This window comes from Oncorhynchus kisutch, linkage group LG18, assembly GCF_002021735.2.
Source record: "Oncorhynchus kisutch isolate 150728-3 linkage group LG18, Okis_V2, whole genome shotgun sequence".
In the NCBI taxonomy this organism is placed as follows: domain Eukaryota; kingdom Metazoa; phylum Chordata; class Actinopteri; order Salmoniformes; family Salmonidae; genus Oncorhynchus; species Oncorhynchus kisutch.
In genome coordinates, this window is record NC_034191.2 from 1,235,029 (window position 1) to 1,253,841 (window position 18,813).

Consider the following 18,813-nt stretch of genomic DNA (forward strand, 5'->3'; position numbering starts at 1 on the left):
TGCAGTAGTCTAACCTAGAAGTGACAAAAGCATGGATTAATTTTTCTACATCATTTTTGGACAGAAAGTTTCAGATTTTTGCAATGTTACGTAGATGGAAAAAAGCTGTCCTTGAAATGGTCTTGATATGTTCTTCAAAAGAGAGATCAGGGTCCAGAGTAACGCCGAGGTCCTTCACAGTTTTATTTGAGACGACTGTACAACCATTAAGATTAATTGTCAGATTCAACAGAAGATCTCTTTGTTTCTTGGGACCTAGAACAAGCATCTCTGTTTTGTCCGAGTTTAATAGTAGAAAGTTTGCAGCCATCCACTTCCTTATGTCTGAAACACATGCTTCTAGCGAGGGCAATTTTGGGGCTTCACCATGTTTCATTGAAATGTACAGCTGTGTGTCATCCGCATAGCAGTGAAAGTTTACATTATGTTTTCGAATAACATCCCCAAGAGGTAAAATATATAGTGAAAACAATAGTGGTCCTAAAACGGAACCTTGAGGAACACCGAAATTTACAGTTGATTTGTCAGAGGACAAACCATTCACAGAGACAAACTGATATCTTTCCGACAGATAAGATCTAAACCAGGCCAGAACATGTCCGTGTAGACCAATTTGGGTTTCCAATCTCTCCAAAAGAATGTGGTGATCGATGGTATCAAAAGCAGCACTAATAGTCAACAGGTACATGTTTATTAATAATTGAAAGAAGCAATTTCATAAATTCATCAAGTGCAGCATCTGGATGCTCCTCATTTATCACATCAGACAAACAAATATTGCTTACATCATCCAAATGAGAGTCACAGCAAAATAATTTGTATGATCTCTTATATACTATTCTAGGCCCAGCTTTTGGAACTTTAGTTTTCCTGGATATAGCCACTATATTGTGATCACTGCATCCAATGGGTACGGATACAGCTTCAGAACAAAGTTCTACAGTATTAGTATAAATGTGATCAATACATGTGGATCTTGTTCCTGTAGTGTTTGTAAACACCCTGGTAGGTTGATTAATAACCTGAATCAGATTACAGGCACTGGTTACAGTGAGAAGCTTCCTGTTGAGCGGACATCTTAATGAAAACCAGTCAATATTCACGTCCCCAAGCAAGTAGAACTCTCTGTTTACATCACATAAACTATCAAGCATTTCACACACATTATTTTGATACTGACTGTTAGCACTTGGCGGCCTATAGCAACACCCCATTTTTGTTTTAGATTCCGTCTCTCACAGTTGAAGTGTACCTAAAAATTACAGACCTCTACATGCCTTGTAAGTAGGAAAACCTGCAAAATTGGCAGTGTATTAAACACTTGTTCTCTCCACTGTATCTACCTCTATCACTCCAGTATATCTGCACATTGTTAATATGGTATTGGACCTGATTTTTTAAATTTCCTGTATGTAGTATGCTTACTACTTACTACTAACTTACCTACTTACTTACTTTATTGTGTATTCATATTTCCTATTCCTATTTCTTGTGTGTTTTTCTAGGAATATATTATTATTGATTATTGCATTGATGGATTTTGAGTTAGCAAGAAAGTAATTTCACAATTCATGCTTGGCATTCATGCCAAAGAGTTAAATCTTGGTTTCATCAGACCAGAGATTCTTGTTTCTCATGGTCTGACAGTCCTTTAGGTGCTTTTTGGCAAACTCCAAGCGAGCTGTCGTGTGCCTTTTACTGAGGAGTGGCTTCCGTCTGGCTACTCTATCATAAAGGCCTGATTGGTGGAGTGCTGCAGAGATGGTTGTTCTTCTCGTAGGTTCTCCTATCTCCACAGAGGAACTCTGGAGCTCTGTCAGAGTGACGATCGGGTTCTTGGTTTTTGGTCACTTCCCTGACCAAGGCCCTTCTCCCCCGATTGCTCAGTTTTGCTGGGAGGCCAGCTCTAGGAAGAGTCCAAACTTTTGCTCTAGGTGGTTCCAAACGTATTCCATTTGAGAATCATGGAGGCCTCTGTGTCCTTGGGGACCTTCAATGCTGCAGAAATGTTTTGGTACCCTTCCCCAGATCTGTGCCCTGACACGATCCTTTCTCAGAGCATTACGGACAATTTCTTCGACCTCATGGCTTGGTTTTTGCTCTGACATGCACTGTCATCTGTGGGACCGTATATAGACAGGTGAGTGCCTTTCCAAATCATGTCCAATCAATTACCACAGGTGGACACCAATCAAGTTGTCAAAAGATCTCAAGGATTATCAATGGAAACAGGATGCACCTGAGATCAATTTCCTGTCTCAAAGCAAAGGGTCTGAATACTTATGTAAATAAGGTATTTCTGTTATTTGCCAACATTTCTAAAAACCTGTTTTTGCTTTGCATTATGGAGTATTGTGTGTAGATTGACTAGGATTGTTTATAAATACATTTTAGAATAAGGCAGTAGAGTATCACAAAGTGGAAAAGGGGAAGGGGTTTGAATACCCCCCCCCCCAAAAAAAAGCATATTACCCCTACAGCATATTCTTTGTCAAGATTTTGAGTGATGAAATAAATATCAAAATGTCGACTTAAAAAAAATGTAGTGGCAAATTCTCCAGTGGTCAGACATACAAACAGAATAGATTCAACAAACATCTACTATTATTATGATTGATTATTCCTGGTAGATACTACAGGTTATGACTGATTATTCCTGGTAGATACTACTGGTCATTATTCCTGGTAGATACTACTGGTCATTATTCCTGGTAGATACTACAGGTTATGATGAATTATTCCTGGTAGATACTACTGGTCATTATTCCTGGTAGATACTACTGGTCATTATTCCTGGTAGATACTACAGGTTATGATGAATTATTCCTGGTAGATACTACAGGTTATGATGAATTATTCCTGGTAGATACTACTGGTCATTATTCCTGGTAGATACTACTGGTTATGATGAATTATTCCTGGTAGATACTACTGGTCATTATTCCTGGTAGATACTACTGGTCATGATTCATTATTCCTGGTAGATACTACTGGTCATTATTCCTGGTAGATACTACTGGTTATGATGAATTAATCCTGGTAGATACTACTGGTCATTATTCCTGGTAGATACTACTGGTCATGATTCATTATTCCTGGTAGATACTACTGGTCATTATTCCTGGTAGATACTACTGGTTATGATTGATTATTCCTGGTAGATACTACTGGTTATGATTGATTATTCCTGGTAGATACTACTGGTTATGATTCATTATTCCTGGTAGATACTACTGGTAATGATTGCAGACAGAGCCCAGAGAATGGGATGGTACAATATTGAAATAGTCATATTTTGATGAGGTGCATGCATGGGGATGTCCACGTCACCCAGAAATATGACCATGCTGTAGAGACACCTAGCGGACTGAAACTGCACTGTTGTAGAAGTAATACAGCAGTAATCCATAACATTAGTTACCTAAATGTAAAGTCAATTCAACTCCAGCAATAGAGAATGTAGACTTTTAACTTGAACGCCTGCAGGATACGTCTTTCAGGTTTCCCTGACTTCCGAGATTTGTTCAAGCCTAAAATGTCCGTAATCGTAACATGGTGTTTGTATGTTCACAGATGCAAATGTATATTCCTGGTTTCATGTTTCACACATGGCTTTTCTTACTATCCTAACAATTTATGTATGAATTTTCTTACGAGACTAATGATATGTACGTTCACCTTTTTGGCAGGTATCTCACTCCATAGTATTTTGTCTTGTAATTGGAGAATCCAGTGGGTTCTGCTAGTCTTTAATATCTGATTTAAAGTTGAGTAAATAATCATGTAAATGTGTTAGCTCTTTGTTCTTTGCTACATGTCTTAAAGGTTGGAGAAGTGGTTCATCCAGACATCGCCATTTTGGATAGATAACGCTCATATTGTCGTTTAGTATGTTCCAAATTTTCCAGAAGGGATTTAATTTAAACATTGAGCTGTTTCCTGACATGCTGTTCCTTATTTTTTCTAAGTGTATTTCTGAACTGTTTTAGTCTCTCTCTCTCTCTCTCTCTCTCTCTCTCTCTATCCCTCTCTCTCTCTCTCTCTCGCTCTCTGTCTCTCTCTCCCTCCCTCTCTCTCTCTCTCTCCCTCTCGCTCTCTCTCTCTCTCTCTCGCTCTGTCTCTCTCTCTCTGTCTCTCTCTCTTTACAGCATTATATAACTCAGACATCTGAGCAGCATTAGCAGGCAGGCTGGCAGTGAGACAGAAAATGTCATCTTCAGTTCATTGAGGCGTGCCAGCCCCTGACAACCATTACAGTGGTCCAGTGGTCTTCTAGTTCAGCGATGCGTGCCAGCCCCTGACAGCCATTACAGTGGCCCAGTGGTCCTCTAGTTCAGTGAGGCGTGCCAGCCTCTGACAGCCGTTACAGTGGCCCAGTGGTCCTCTAGTTCAGTGATGTGTGCCAGCCCCTGACAGCCATTACAGTGGCCCAGTGGTCCTCTAGTTCAGTGAGGCGTGCCAGCCTCTGACAGCCGTTACAGTGGCCCAGTGGTCCTCTAGTTCAGTGATGTGTGCCAGCCCCTGACAGCCATTACAGTGGCCCAGTGGTCCTCTAGTTCAGTGATGTGTGCCAGCCCCTGACAGCCATTACAGTGGCCCAGTGGTCCTCTAGTTCAGTGAGGCGTGCCAGCCCCTGACAGCCGTTACAGTGGCCCAGTGGTCCTCTAGTTCAGTGAGGCGTGCCAGCCCCTGACGGCCGTTACAGTGGCCCAGTGGTCCTCTAATTCAGTGAGGCGTGCCAGCCCCTGACAGCCGTTACAGTGGCCCAGTGGTACTCAAGTTCAGTGAGGCGTGCCAGCCCCTGACAGCCGTTACAGTGGCCCAGTGGTCCTCTACATCATGGAGCAGACATCAGTACATTTCAATAGCTCACTCAGGCTCACTTGTCTGAAGCCGTGATGCTTAGAGGTAACATTGTCTGTGTCGCAAATTGCTATTCCCTCTATAGTGCACAACTTTTATACCATAGTGCATTATGTCAGGGATAGAGTGTCATTTGGGATGCAGACATTTCACAGAGTGTATCTTGTTACTGAGACCTCACAGGTTAACCTTTCTGGGGATATAATATTGACCTTGAAAGGATCTACTCACTGGCAGGTCTTCCAATTCCTCTGACCTTTATTTAACAATGTGAGTCCATTAAGAACATTCTCCTTTACAATAAACACCTGAAAATGTCATTATTGTCTAGTTCCCATGGCAACCAGGCACATGTAAAGTGCATGGTAGTAATGCACATGTTCCTCATCATAGCTTTTCATGAAAATATTTTGAGGTAAGATTAAAATAGTTCCTAATCTAATTAAATATAACGTATTATTCTCCATGAAGCAGGGTTGGAATATAGCAGTGCTGGCTTACCATGGATATCAGTGATTCCCTGGCTCAGCTAGATGACAAATGCCATACGACAGTACTGACTGAAACTGCTATGACGTCAAGACGTGGAGTAGAGAGATCAACTAGTAGGGAGATCAACTAGTAGAGATATCAACTAGTAGGGAGATCAACTAGTAGGGAGATCAACTAGTAGAGATATCAACTAGTAGGGAGATATCAACTAGTAGGGAGATATCAACTAGTAGAGAGATCAACTAGTAGGGAGATCAACTAGTAGGGAGATCAACTAGTAGGGAGATCAACTAGTAGAGATATCAACTAGTAGGGAGATCAACTAGTAGGCAGATCAACTAGTAGAGATATCAACTAGTAGAGATATCAACTAGTAGGGAGATCAACTAGTAGAGAGATCAACTAGTAGGGAGATCAACTAGTAGAGAGATCAACTAGTAGAGATATCAACTAGTAGGGAGATCAACTAGGCAAATATTTGCCTCTTGCAAAGTTAAAAGTAAAACACTTTTCCTTCACTGCAGCTACACTGAGCTTAAGTATGCAAGAGGGAAGGAAGGCTAACGATGCTTACCGACGAGGTCCTGGCTTGATGTCATAACTGATTTCTCTGCAGTCAAGGCCTGGACAGCAGGAACCAGGAGAAGGATCTTCACTGCACTCATGGAGAAAATTACAAGTTAAAAGATAGAGTAGAAGAAGTCGACATGTCGTGGACGGGTGAGAGTTCTATTACACTCTTGGGATAATGTTACACTTCAGAGACTTTACTGTGTCTCTGTTAGTAAACAAAGATGAATGATTTTTGAAATGAGGTTCTTGAGCTTGCAGCCTTCAAGGTTTTTGTGGCCATTCGATTGCTATCGTGAGTGTGTTCCTCCATTTCAATATTCAGACAGCTTAGCTTTCGGTTTGTGTTTAAAGGCAGATATAGTCTGTCTGTTTACTACCTCTAAAGACAGATAGTCTGTCTGTTTACTACCTCTAGTGTATAGTACCATAATGTATAGTACTGTAGTGTATAGTACCGTAGTGTATAGTACCGTAGTGTATAGTACCATAGTGTATAGTACTGTAGTGTATAGTACCATAGTGTATAGTACCATAGTGTATAGTACCGTAGTGTATAGTACTGTAGTGTATAGTACTGTAGTGTATAGTACCATAGTGTATAGTACCATAGTGTATAGCACTGTAGTGTATAGTACCATAGTGTATAGTACCATAGTGTATAGTACTGTAGTGTATAGTACCGTAGTGTATAGTACCGTAGTGTATAGTACCATAGTGTATAGTACTGTAGTGTATAGTACCATAGTGTATAGTACCATAGTGTATAGTACCGTAGTGTATAGTACTGTAGTGTATAGTACTGTAGTGTATAGTACTGTAGTGTATAGTACCATAGTGTATAGTACCATAGTGTATAGTACTGTAGTGTATAGTACCGTAGTGTATAGTACCGTAGTGTATAGTACCATAGTGTATAGTACTGTAGTGTATAGTACCATAGTGTATAGTACCATAGTGTATAGTACCGTAGTGTATAGTACTGTAGTGTATAGTACTGTAGTGTATAGTACCATAGTGTATAGTACCATAGTGTATAGCACTGTAGTGTATAGTACCATAGTGTATAGTACCATAGTGTATAGTACTGTAGTGTATAGTACCGTAGTGTATAGTACCGTAGTGTATAGTACCATAGTGTATAGTACTGTAGTGTATAGTACCATAGTGTATAGTACCATAGTGTATAGTACCGTAGTGTATAGTACTGTAGTGTATAGTACTGTAGTGTATAGTACCATAGTGTATAGTACCATAGTGTATAGTACTGTAGTGTATAGTACTGTAGTGTAAAGTACCATAGTGTATAGTACTGTAGTGTATAGTACTGTAGTGTAAAGTACCATAGTGTATAGTACTGTAGTGTATAGTACCATAGTGTATAGTACTGTAGTGTATAGTACTGTAGTGTGAAGTACTGTAGTGTATAGTACTGTAGTGTATAGTACCGTAGTGTATAGTACTGTAGTGTATAGTACTGTAGTGTATAGTACTGTAGTGTGAAGTACCGTAGTGTATAGTACCATAGTGTCTAGTAGTGTAGTGTATAGTACCATAGTGTATAGTACTGTAGTGTAAAGTACCATAGTGTAAAGTACCATAGTGTATAGTACTGTAGTGTGAAGTACTGTAGTGTATAGTACCGTAGTGTATAGTACCATAGTGTATAGTACTGTAGTGTATAGTACTGTAGTGTGAAGTACTGTAGTGTATAGTACTGTAGTGTATAGTACCATAGTGTATAGTACTGTAGTGTAAAGTACCATAGTGTAAAGTACCATAGTGTATAGTACTGTAGTGTGAAGTACTGTAGTGTATAGTACTGTAGTGTATAGTACCATAGTGTATAGTACCGTAGTGTATAGTACCATAGTGTCTAGTAGTGTAGTGTATAGTACCATAGTGTATAGTACTGTAGTGTATAGTACCATAGTGTATAGTACTGTAGTGTATAGTACCATAGTGTATAGTACCACAGTGTCTAGTACTGTAGTGTATAGTACCATAGTGTATAGTACTGTAGTGTATAGTACCGTAGTGTATAGTACCATAGTGTATAGTACCATAGTGTATAGTACCATAGTGTATAGTACTGTAGTGTATAGTACCATAGTGTATAGTACCATAGTGTATAGTACTGTAGTGTATAGTACCATAGTGTATAGTACCATAGTGTATAGTACTGTAGTGTATAGTACCGTAGTGTATAGTACCATAGTGTATAGTACCGTAGTGTATAGTACCGTAGTGTATAGTACCATAGTGTATAGTACTGTAGTGTATAGTACCATAGTGTATAGTACTGTAGTGTATAGTACTGTAGTGTATAGTACCATAGTGTATAGTACCATAGTGTATAGTACCATAGTGTATAGTACTGTAGTGTATAGTACTGTAGTGTATAGTACCATAGTGTATAGTACTGTAGTGTATAGTACTGTAGTGTATAGTACCGTAGTGTATAGTACTGTAGTGTATAGTACCATAGTGTATAGTACTGTAGTGTAAAGTACCATAGTGTATAGTACCGTAGTGTATAGTACTGTAGTGTATAGTACCATAGTGTATAGTACTGTAGTGTAAAGTACCATAGTGTAAAGTACCATAGTGTATAGTACTGTAGTGTATAGTACCGTAGTGTATAGTACCGTAGTGTAAAGTACCATAGTGTATAGTACTGTAGTGTAAAGTACCATAGTGTATAGTACCGTAGTGTATAGTACTGTAGTGTATAGTACTGTAGTGTATAGTACTGTAGTGTATAGTACTGTAGTGTAAAGTACCATAGTGTATAGTACCATAGTGTATAGTACTGTAGTGTAAAGTACCATAGTGTATAGTACCGTAGTGTATAGTACTGTAGTGTATAGTACTGTAGTGTATAGTACTGTAGTGTATAGTACTGTAGTGTAAAGTACCATAGTGTATAGTACCGTAGTGTATAGTACTGTAGTGTATAGTACTGTAGTGTATAGTACTGTAGTGTATAGTACCGTAGTGTATAGTACCATAGTGTATAGTACCGTAGTGTATAGTACCGTAGTGTATAGTACCATAGTGTATAGTACTGTAGTGTATAGTACCATAGTGTATAGTACTGTAGTGTATAGTACTGTAGTGTATAGTACCATAGTGTATAGTACCATAGTGTATAGTACCATAGTGTATAGTACTGTAGTGTATAGTACTGTAGTGTATAGTACCATAGTGTATAGTACTGTAGTGTATAGTACTGTAGTGTATAGTACCGTAGTGTATAGTACTGTAGTGTATAGTACCATAGTGTATAGTACTGTAGTGTAAAGTACCATAGTGTATAGTACCGTAGTGTATAGTACTGTAGTGTATAGTACCATAGTGTATAGTACTGTAGTGTAAAGTACCATAGTGTAAAGTACCATAGTGTATAGTACTGTAGTGTATAGTACCGTAGTGTATAGTACCGTAGTGTAAAGTACCATAGTGTATAGTACTGTAGTGTAAAGTACCATAGTGTATAGTACTGTAGTGTATAGTACTGTAGTGTATAGTACCATAGTGTATAGTACTGTAGTGTATAGTACTGTAGTGTATAGTACCGTAGTGTATAGTACTGTAGTGTATAGTACCATAGTGTATAGTACTGTAGTGTAAAGTACCATAGTGTATAGTACCGTAGTGTATAGTACTGTAGTGTATAGTACCATAGTGTATAGTACTGTAGTGTAAAGTACCATAGTGTAAAGTACCATAGTGTATAGTACTGTAGTGTATAGTACCGTAGTGTATAGTACCGTAGTGTAAAGTACCATAGTGTATAGTACTGTAGTGTAAAGTACCATAGTGTATAGTACTGTAGTGTATAGTACTGTAGTGTAAAGTACCATAGTGTATAGTACCATAGTGTATAGTACTGTAGTGTAAAGTACCATAGTGTATAGTACCGTAGTGTATAGTACTGTAGTGTATAGTACTGTAGTGTATAGTACTGTAGTGTATAGTACTGTAGTGTAAAGTACCATAGTGTATAGTACCGTAGTGTATAGTACTGTAGTGTATAGTACTGTAGTGTATAGTACTGTAGTGTAAAGTAACATAGTGTATAGTACTGTAGTGTAAAGTACTGTAGTGTATAGTACTGTAGTGTATAGTACTGTAGTGTATAGTACTGTAGTGTAAAGTAACATAGTGTATAGTAGTGTATTTTTATTTTATTTTTTTATTTCACCTTTATTTAACCAGGTAGGCTAGTTGAGAACACCTTTATTTAACCAGGTAGGCCAGTTGAGAACACCTCTATTTAACCAGGTAGGCTAGTTGAGAACACCTTTATTTAACCAGGTAGGCTAGTTGAGAACACCTTTATTTAACCAGGTAGGCTAGTTGAGAACACCTTTATTTAACCAGGTAGGCCAGTTGAGAACACCTTTATTTAACCAGGTAGGCCAGTTGAGAACACCTCTATTTAACCAGGTAGGCCAGTTGAGATCAAGTTCTCATTTACAATTGCGACCTGGCCAAGATAAAGCAAAGCAGTTCGACAGATACAACGACACAGAGTTACACATGGAGTAAAACAAACATACAGTCAATAATACAGTATAAACAAGTCTATATACAATGTGAGCAAATGAGGTGAGAAGGGAGGTAAAGGCAAAAAAGGCCATGGTGGCAAAGTAAATACAATGTAGCAACTAAAACACTGGAATGGTAGTTTTGCAATGGAAGAATGTGCAAAGTAGAAATAAAAATAATGGGGTGCAAAGGAGCAAAATAAATAAATAAATAAAAATTAAATACAGTTGGGAAAGAGGTAGTTGTTTGGGCTAAATTATAGGTGGGCTATGTCCAGGTGCAGTAATCTGTGAGCTGCTCTGACAGTTGGTGCTTAAAGCTAGTGAGGGAGATAAGTGTTTCCAGTTTCAGAGATTTTTGTAGTTCGTTCCAGTCATTGGCAGCAGAGAACTGGAAGGAGAGGCGGCCAAAGAAAGAATTGGTTTTGGGGGTGACTAGAGAGATATACCTGCTGGAGCGTGTGCTACAGGTGGGAGATGCTATGGTGACCAGCGAGCTGAGATAAGGGGGGACTTTACCTAGCAGGGTCTTGTAGATGACATGGAGCCAGTGGGTTTGGCGACGAGTATGAAGCGAGGGCCAGCCAACGAGAGCGTACAGGTCGCAATGGTGGGTAGTATATGGGGCTTTGGTGATAAAACGGATTGCTCTGTGATAGACAGCATCCAATTTGTTGAGTAGGGTATTGGAGGCTATTTTGTAAATGACATCGCCAAAGTCGAGGATTGGTAGGATGGTCAGTTTTACAAGGGTATGTTTGGCAGCATGAGTGAAGGATGCTTTGTTGCGAAATAGGAAGCCAATTCTAGATTTAACTTTGGATTGGAGATGTTTGATATGGGTCTGGAAGGAGAGTTTACAGTCTAACCAGACACCTAAGTATTTGTAGTTGTCCACGTATTCTAAGTCAGAGCCGTCCAGAGTAGTGATGTTGGACAGGCGGGTAGGTGCAGGTAGCGATCGGTTGAAGAGCATGCATTTAGTTTTACTTGTATTTAAGAGCAATTGGAGGCCACGGAAGGAGAGTTGTATGGCATTGAAGCTTGCCTGGAGGGTTGTTAACACAGTGTCCAAAGAAGGGCCGGAAGTATACAGAATGGTGTCGTCTGCGTAGAGGTGGATCAGGGACTCCCCAGCAGCAAGAGCGACCTCATTGATGTATACTGAGAAGAGAGTCGGTCCAAGAATTGAACCCTGTGGCACCCCCATAGAGACTGCCAGAGGTCCGGACAGCAGACCCTCCGATTTGACACACTGAACTCTATCAGAGAAGTAGTTGGTGAACCAGGCGAGGCAATCATTTGAGAAACCAAGGCTGTCGAGTCTGCCGATGAGGATGTGGTGATTGACAGAGTCGAAAGCCTTGGCCAGATCAATGAATACGGCTGCACAGTAATGTTTCTTATCGATGGCGGTTAAGATATCGTTTAGGACCTTGAGCGTGGCTGAGGTGCACCCATGACCAGCTCTGAAACCAGATTGCATAGCAGAGAAGGTATGGTGAGATTCGAAATGGTCGGTAATCTGTTTGTTGACTTGGCTTTCGAAGACCTTAGAAAGGCACGGTAGGATAGATATAGGTCTGTAGCAGTTTGGGTCAAGAGTGTCCCCCCCTTTGAAGAGGGGGATGACCGCAGCTGCTTTCCAATCTTTGGGAATCTCAGACGACATGAAAGAGAGGTTGAACAGGCTAGTAATAGGGGTGGCAACAATTTCGACAGATAATTTTAGAAAGAAAGGGTCCAGATTGTCTAGCCCGGCTGATTTGTAGGGGTCCAGATTTTGCAGCTCTTTCAGAACATCAGCTGAATGGATTTGGGAGAAGGAGAAATGGGGAAGGCTTGGGCGAGTTGCTGTTGGGGGTGCAGTGCTGTTGTCCGGGGTAGGAGTAGCCAGGTGGAAAGCATGGCCAGCCGTAGAAAAATGCTTATTGAAATTCTCAATTATGGTGGATTTATCAGTGGTGACAGTGTTTCCTATCTTCAGTGCAGTGGGCAGCTGGGAGGAGGTGTTCTTATTCTCCATGGACTTTACAGTGTCCAAGAACTTTTTTGAGTTAGTGTTGCAGGAAGCAAATTTCTGCTTGAAAAAGCTAGCCTTGGCTTTTCTAACTGCCTGTGTATAATGGTTTCTAGCTTCCCTGAACAGCTGCATATCACGGGGGCTGTTCGATGCTAATGCAGAACGCCATAGGATGTTTTTGTGTTGGTTAAGGGCAGTCAGGTCTGGGGAGAACCAAGGGCTATATCTGTTCCTGGTTCTAAATTTCTTGAATGGGGCATGTTTATTTAAGATGGTTAGGAAGGCATTTAAAAAAATATCCAGGCATCCTCTACTGATGGGATGAGATCAATATCCTTCCAGGATACCCCGGCCAGGTCGATTAGAAAGGCCTGCTCGCAGAAGTGTTTCAGGGAGCGTTTTACAGTGATGAGTGGAGGTCGTTTGACCGCTGACCCATTACGGATGCAGGCAATGAGGCAGTGATCGCTGAGATCTTGGTTGAAGACAGCAGAGGTGTATTTAGAGGGGAAGTTGGTTAGGATGATATCTATGAGGGTTCCCGTGTTTAAGGCTTTGGGGAGGTACCTGGTAGGTTCATTGATAATTTGTGTGAGATTGAGGGCATCAAGTTTAGATTGTAGGATGGCTGTGGTGTTAAGCATGTTCCAGTTTAGGTCGCCTAGCAGCACGAACTCTGAAGATAGATGGGGGGCAATCAGTTCACATATGGTGTCCAGAGCACAGCTGAGGGCAGAGGGTGGTCTATAGCAGGCGGCAACGGTGAGAGACTTGTTTTTAGAGAGGTGGATTTTAAAAAGTAGAAGTTCAAATTGTTTGGGTACAGACCTGGATAGTAGGACAGAACTCTGCAGGCTATCTTTGCAGTAGATTGCAACACCGCCCCCTTTGGCAGTTCTATCTTGTCTGAAAATGTTGTAGTTTGGAATTAAAATTTCTGAATTTTTGGTGGTCTTCCTAAGCCAGGATTCAGACACAGCTAGAACATCCGGGTTGGCAGAGTGTGCTAAAGCAGTGAATAGAACAAACTTAGGGAGGAGGCTTCTAATGTTAACTTGCATGAAACCAAGGCTATTACGGTTACAGAAGTCGTCAAAAGAGAGCGCCTGGGGAATAGGAGTGGAGCTAGGCACTGCAGGGCCTGGATTCACCTCTACATCGCCAGAGGAACATAGGAGGAGTAGAATAAGGGTACGGCTAAAAGCTATGAGAATTGGTCGTCTAGAACGTCTGGAACATAGAGTAAAAGGAGGTTTCTGGGGGCGATAAAATAGCATCAAGGTATAATGTACAGACAAAGGTATGGTAGGATGTGAATACAGTGGAGGTAAACCTAGGTATTGAGTGATGAAGAGAGAGATATTGTCTCTAGAAACATCATTGAAACCAGGAGATGTCATTGCATGTGTGGGTAGTGGAACTAATAGGTTGGATAAGGTATAGTGAGCAGGACTAGAGGCTCTACAGTGAAATAAGCCAATAAACACTAACCAGAACAGCAATGGACAAGACATATTGACAATAAGGAGAGGCATGCTTAGTCGAGTGATCAAAAGGGTCCAGTGAGTGGAGAGGTTGGTTGGGGGTCACGGTGATTTAGACAGCTAGCCAGGCCATCGGTAGCAAGCTAGCATAGGATGGAGGTCTGTTGTTAGCCACCTCTTGCGTTCCGTCAGTAGATTAGTGGGGTTCCGTGTGGTAGAGGGGATTAATCCAAATCACACAACAACAACAAAAATAAAAACAATAGATATAGTTATAGAGGCCCAAGAAGAAAACATAATAATAATAAAAATAAATAAATTGTCCGATTGTCTATTCAGATAGCAGCCGGTAAGACAGCTAACGGTTAGCAGGCCGCAGATGGGCGTTCAGGTAACGTCGCGACGGAGGAGCCAGCCGGATCTCCTTCGGGTAGATAACGTCGGCAGTCCAGTTGTGAAGGCCCGGTGGGGCTCCGCGTAGGCAGTAAAACGGGTCCGGATAGGTGACTGCAGCCCAGGAGTGATTGATGGAACTCAGGAGTGATTGACGGAGCTGGCTAGCTCCGGAATAATTGATGTTTGTTCCGGAATCGACGAAGGCCGATAGTCACACGGATAGCAGCTAGCTAGCTGTGAGATCCGGGTATGAATGTCCAGAGAGCAGTCGAAATCCAGGGACATGGAGAGAAAAATTGGTCCGGTATGTTCCGTTCCGAGCCGCGCTGCGCCGTACAGAACTGGCGATAGATTTTCGAGCTAAAGGATAGCTGATGACCACAAACCGTGGTTAGCTGAATACTAACGATTTGCCAGTAAAGGAGCTAACTAGCTTCTGAACTAGCTTCTGATTAGCTTCTGGCTAGCTTCTGGCTAGTTTCAGGCTAGCTTCTTGGAGTTTCTGGCTAGCTTCTTGGAGGATTACAGATCTGAGGTAAATAATACTTTTTTATAAATATACATTGGTGAGGCGGGTTGCAGGAGAGTGTTTTGAAGATGAGTTGATGGAAAATATAAATAAAATGTATGTGAAAAAAGTTGTAAATATATATATATACAGGACAAGACGAGGACAAGAGACGTCTGAACTGCTATGCCACCTTGGTTATTAAGTGTAGTATTGTATTGTATAGTACTGTAGTGTATAGTACTGTAGTGTATAGTACCATAGTCTATAGATCTGTTGAAATAGTACTGTACTGCAGAGTACCATAGTGTAGAGTACGGTTGTGTATACTACTGTGTAGTACTGTAGTGTAAGGTACCATAGTGTATAGTACCGTAGTGTATAGTACTGTAGTGTATAGTGCCATAGTGTACTATAGTACTATACACTACAGTACTATACAGTATGGTACTATACACTTCAGTACTATACACTATGGTACTATACAGTATGGTACTTTACTCTACAGTACTATACAGTATGGTACTTTACACTACAGTACTATACAGTACAGTACTATACATTACGGTACTATACATTAGAGTACTATACGGTATGGTACTTTACACTACATTACTATACACTATGGTACTATACACTACAGTACTATACACTACGGTACTATAAACTACAGTAGTATACTCTATGGTACAAAACACTTCAGTACTATACAGTATGGTACTTTACACTACAGTACTATACAGTATGGTACTTTACAAATTAAATCAAATGTATTTATATAGCCCTTCGTACATCAGCTGATATATCAAAGTGCTGTACAGAAACCCAGCCTAAAACCCCAAACAGCAAGCAATGCAGGTGTAGAAGCACTACACACTATGGTACTATACACTACAGTACTATACACGACAGTACTATACACTACAGTACGATACACTACGGTAATATACGTTACAGTATTATACAGTATGGTACTTTACACTACAGTACTATACACTATGGTACTATACACTATGGTACTTTACACTACAGTACTATACACTATGGTACTATACACTACAGTACTATACACTACAGTCCTATACACTACAGTACTATACACTATGTTACTTTACACTACAGTACTATACACTATGGTACTTTACACTACAGTACTATACACTACAGTACTATACACTACGGTACTATACACTTCAGTACGATACACTATGGTACTATACACTACAGTACTATACACGACAGTACTATACACTACAGTACGATACACTACGGTAATATACGTTACAGTATTATACAGTATGGTACTTTACACTACAGTACTATACACTATGGTACTATACACTATGGTACTTTACACTACAGTACTATACAGTATGGTACTATACACTACAGTACTATACACTACAGTACTATACACTACAGTACTATACACTATGGTACTTTACACTACAGTACTATACACTACGGTACTATACACTACAGTACTATACACTATGGTCTATACACTATGGTACTTTACACTACAGTACTATACACTATGTTACTATACACTATGTTACTATACACTACAGTACTATACACTACAGTACTATACACTATGTTACTTTACACTACAGTACTATACACTATGGTACTTTACACTACAGTACTATACACTACGGTACTATACACTACAGTACGATACACTATGGTACTATACACTACAGTACTATACACTACAGTACTATACACTACAGTACTATACACTATGGTACTTTACACTACAGTACTATACACTACGGTACTATACACTACAGTACTATACACTATGGTCTATACACTATGGTACTTTACACTACAGTACTATACACTATGTTACTATACACTATGTTACTATACACTACAGTACTATACACTACAGTACTATACACTATGTTACTTTAAACTACAGTACTATACACTATGGTACTTTACACTACAGTACTATACACTACGGTACTATACACTACAGTACGATACACTATGGTACTATACACTACAGTACTATACACTACAGTACTATACACTACAGTACTATACACTACAGTACTATACACTATGTTACTTTACACTACAGTACTATACACTATGGTACTTTACACTACAGTACTATACACTACGGTACTATACAGTATGGTACTTTACACTACAGTACTATACACTATGTTACTTTACACTACAGTACTATACACTATGTTACTTTACACTACAGTACTATACACTATGGTACTTTACACTACAGTACTATACACTATGGTACTATACACTATGGTACTTTACACTACAGTACTATACAGTATGGTACTATACACTACAGTACTATACACTACAGTACTATACACTACAGTACTATACACTATGGTACTTTACACTACAGTACTATACACTACGGTACTATACACTACAGTACTATACACTATGGTCTATACACTATGGTACTTTACACTACAGTACTATACACTATGTTACTATACACTATGTTACTATACACTACAGTACTATACACTACAGTACTATACACTATGTTACTTTACACTACAGTACTATACACTATGGTACTTTACACTACAGTACTATACACTACGGTACTATACACTACAGTACGATACACTATGGTACTATACACTACAGTACTATACACTACAGTACTATACACTATGGTACTTTACACTACAGTACTATACACTACGGTACTATACACTACAGTACTATACACTATGGTCTATACACTATGGTACTTTACACTACAGTACTATACACTATGTTACTATACACTATGTTACTATACACTACAGTACTATACACTACAGTACTATACACTATGTTACTTTACACTACAGTACTATACACTATGGTACTTTACACTACAGTACTATACACTACGGTACTATACACTACAGTACGATACACTATGGTACTATACACTACAGTACTATACACTACAGTACTATACACTACAGTACTATACACTATGTTACTTTACACTACAGTACTATACACTATGGTACTTTACACTACAGTACTATACACTACGGTACTATACAGTATGGTACTTTACACTACAGTACTATACACTATGTTACTTTACACTACAGTACTATACACTATGGTACTATACACTACAGTACTATACACTATGTTACTTTACACTACAGTACTATACACTATGTTACTTTACACTACAGTACTATACAGTATGGTACTTTACACTACAGTACTATACACTATGTTACTTTACACTACAGTACTATACACTATGGTACTATACACTACAGTACTATACACTACAGTACTATACACTTCAGTACTATACACTACGGTACTATACACTACAGTACTATGATACTATACACTACAGTACTATACACTACAGTACTATACACTACAGTACTATACACTATGTTACTTTACACTACAGTACTATACACTTCAGTACTATACAGTATGGTACTATACACTACAGTACTATGATACTATACACTACAGTACTATACACTTCAGTACTATACAGTATGGTCTATACAGTATGGTACTTTACACTACAGTACTATACACTATGGTACTATACACTACAGTACTATACACTACAGTACTATACACTATGGTACTATACACTACAGTACTATACACTACAGTACTATACACTATGGTACTATACACTACAGTACTTTACACTACAGTACTATACACTATGGTACTATACACTACGGTACTATACAGTATGGTACTATACACTACAGTACTATACACTACAGTACTATACACTACAGTACTATACACTATGGTACTATACACTATGGTACTATACACTATGGTACTATACACTATGGTACTATACACTACGGTACTATAGTACCATGGTGTATAGTACTGTAGTATATAGTAATCTATACATTACAACAATAG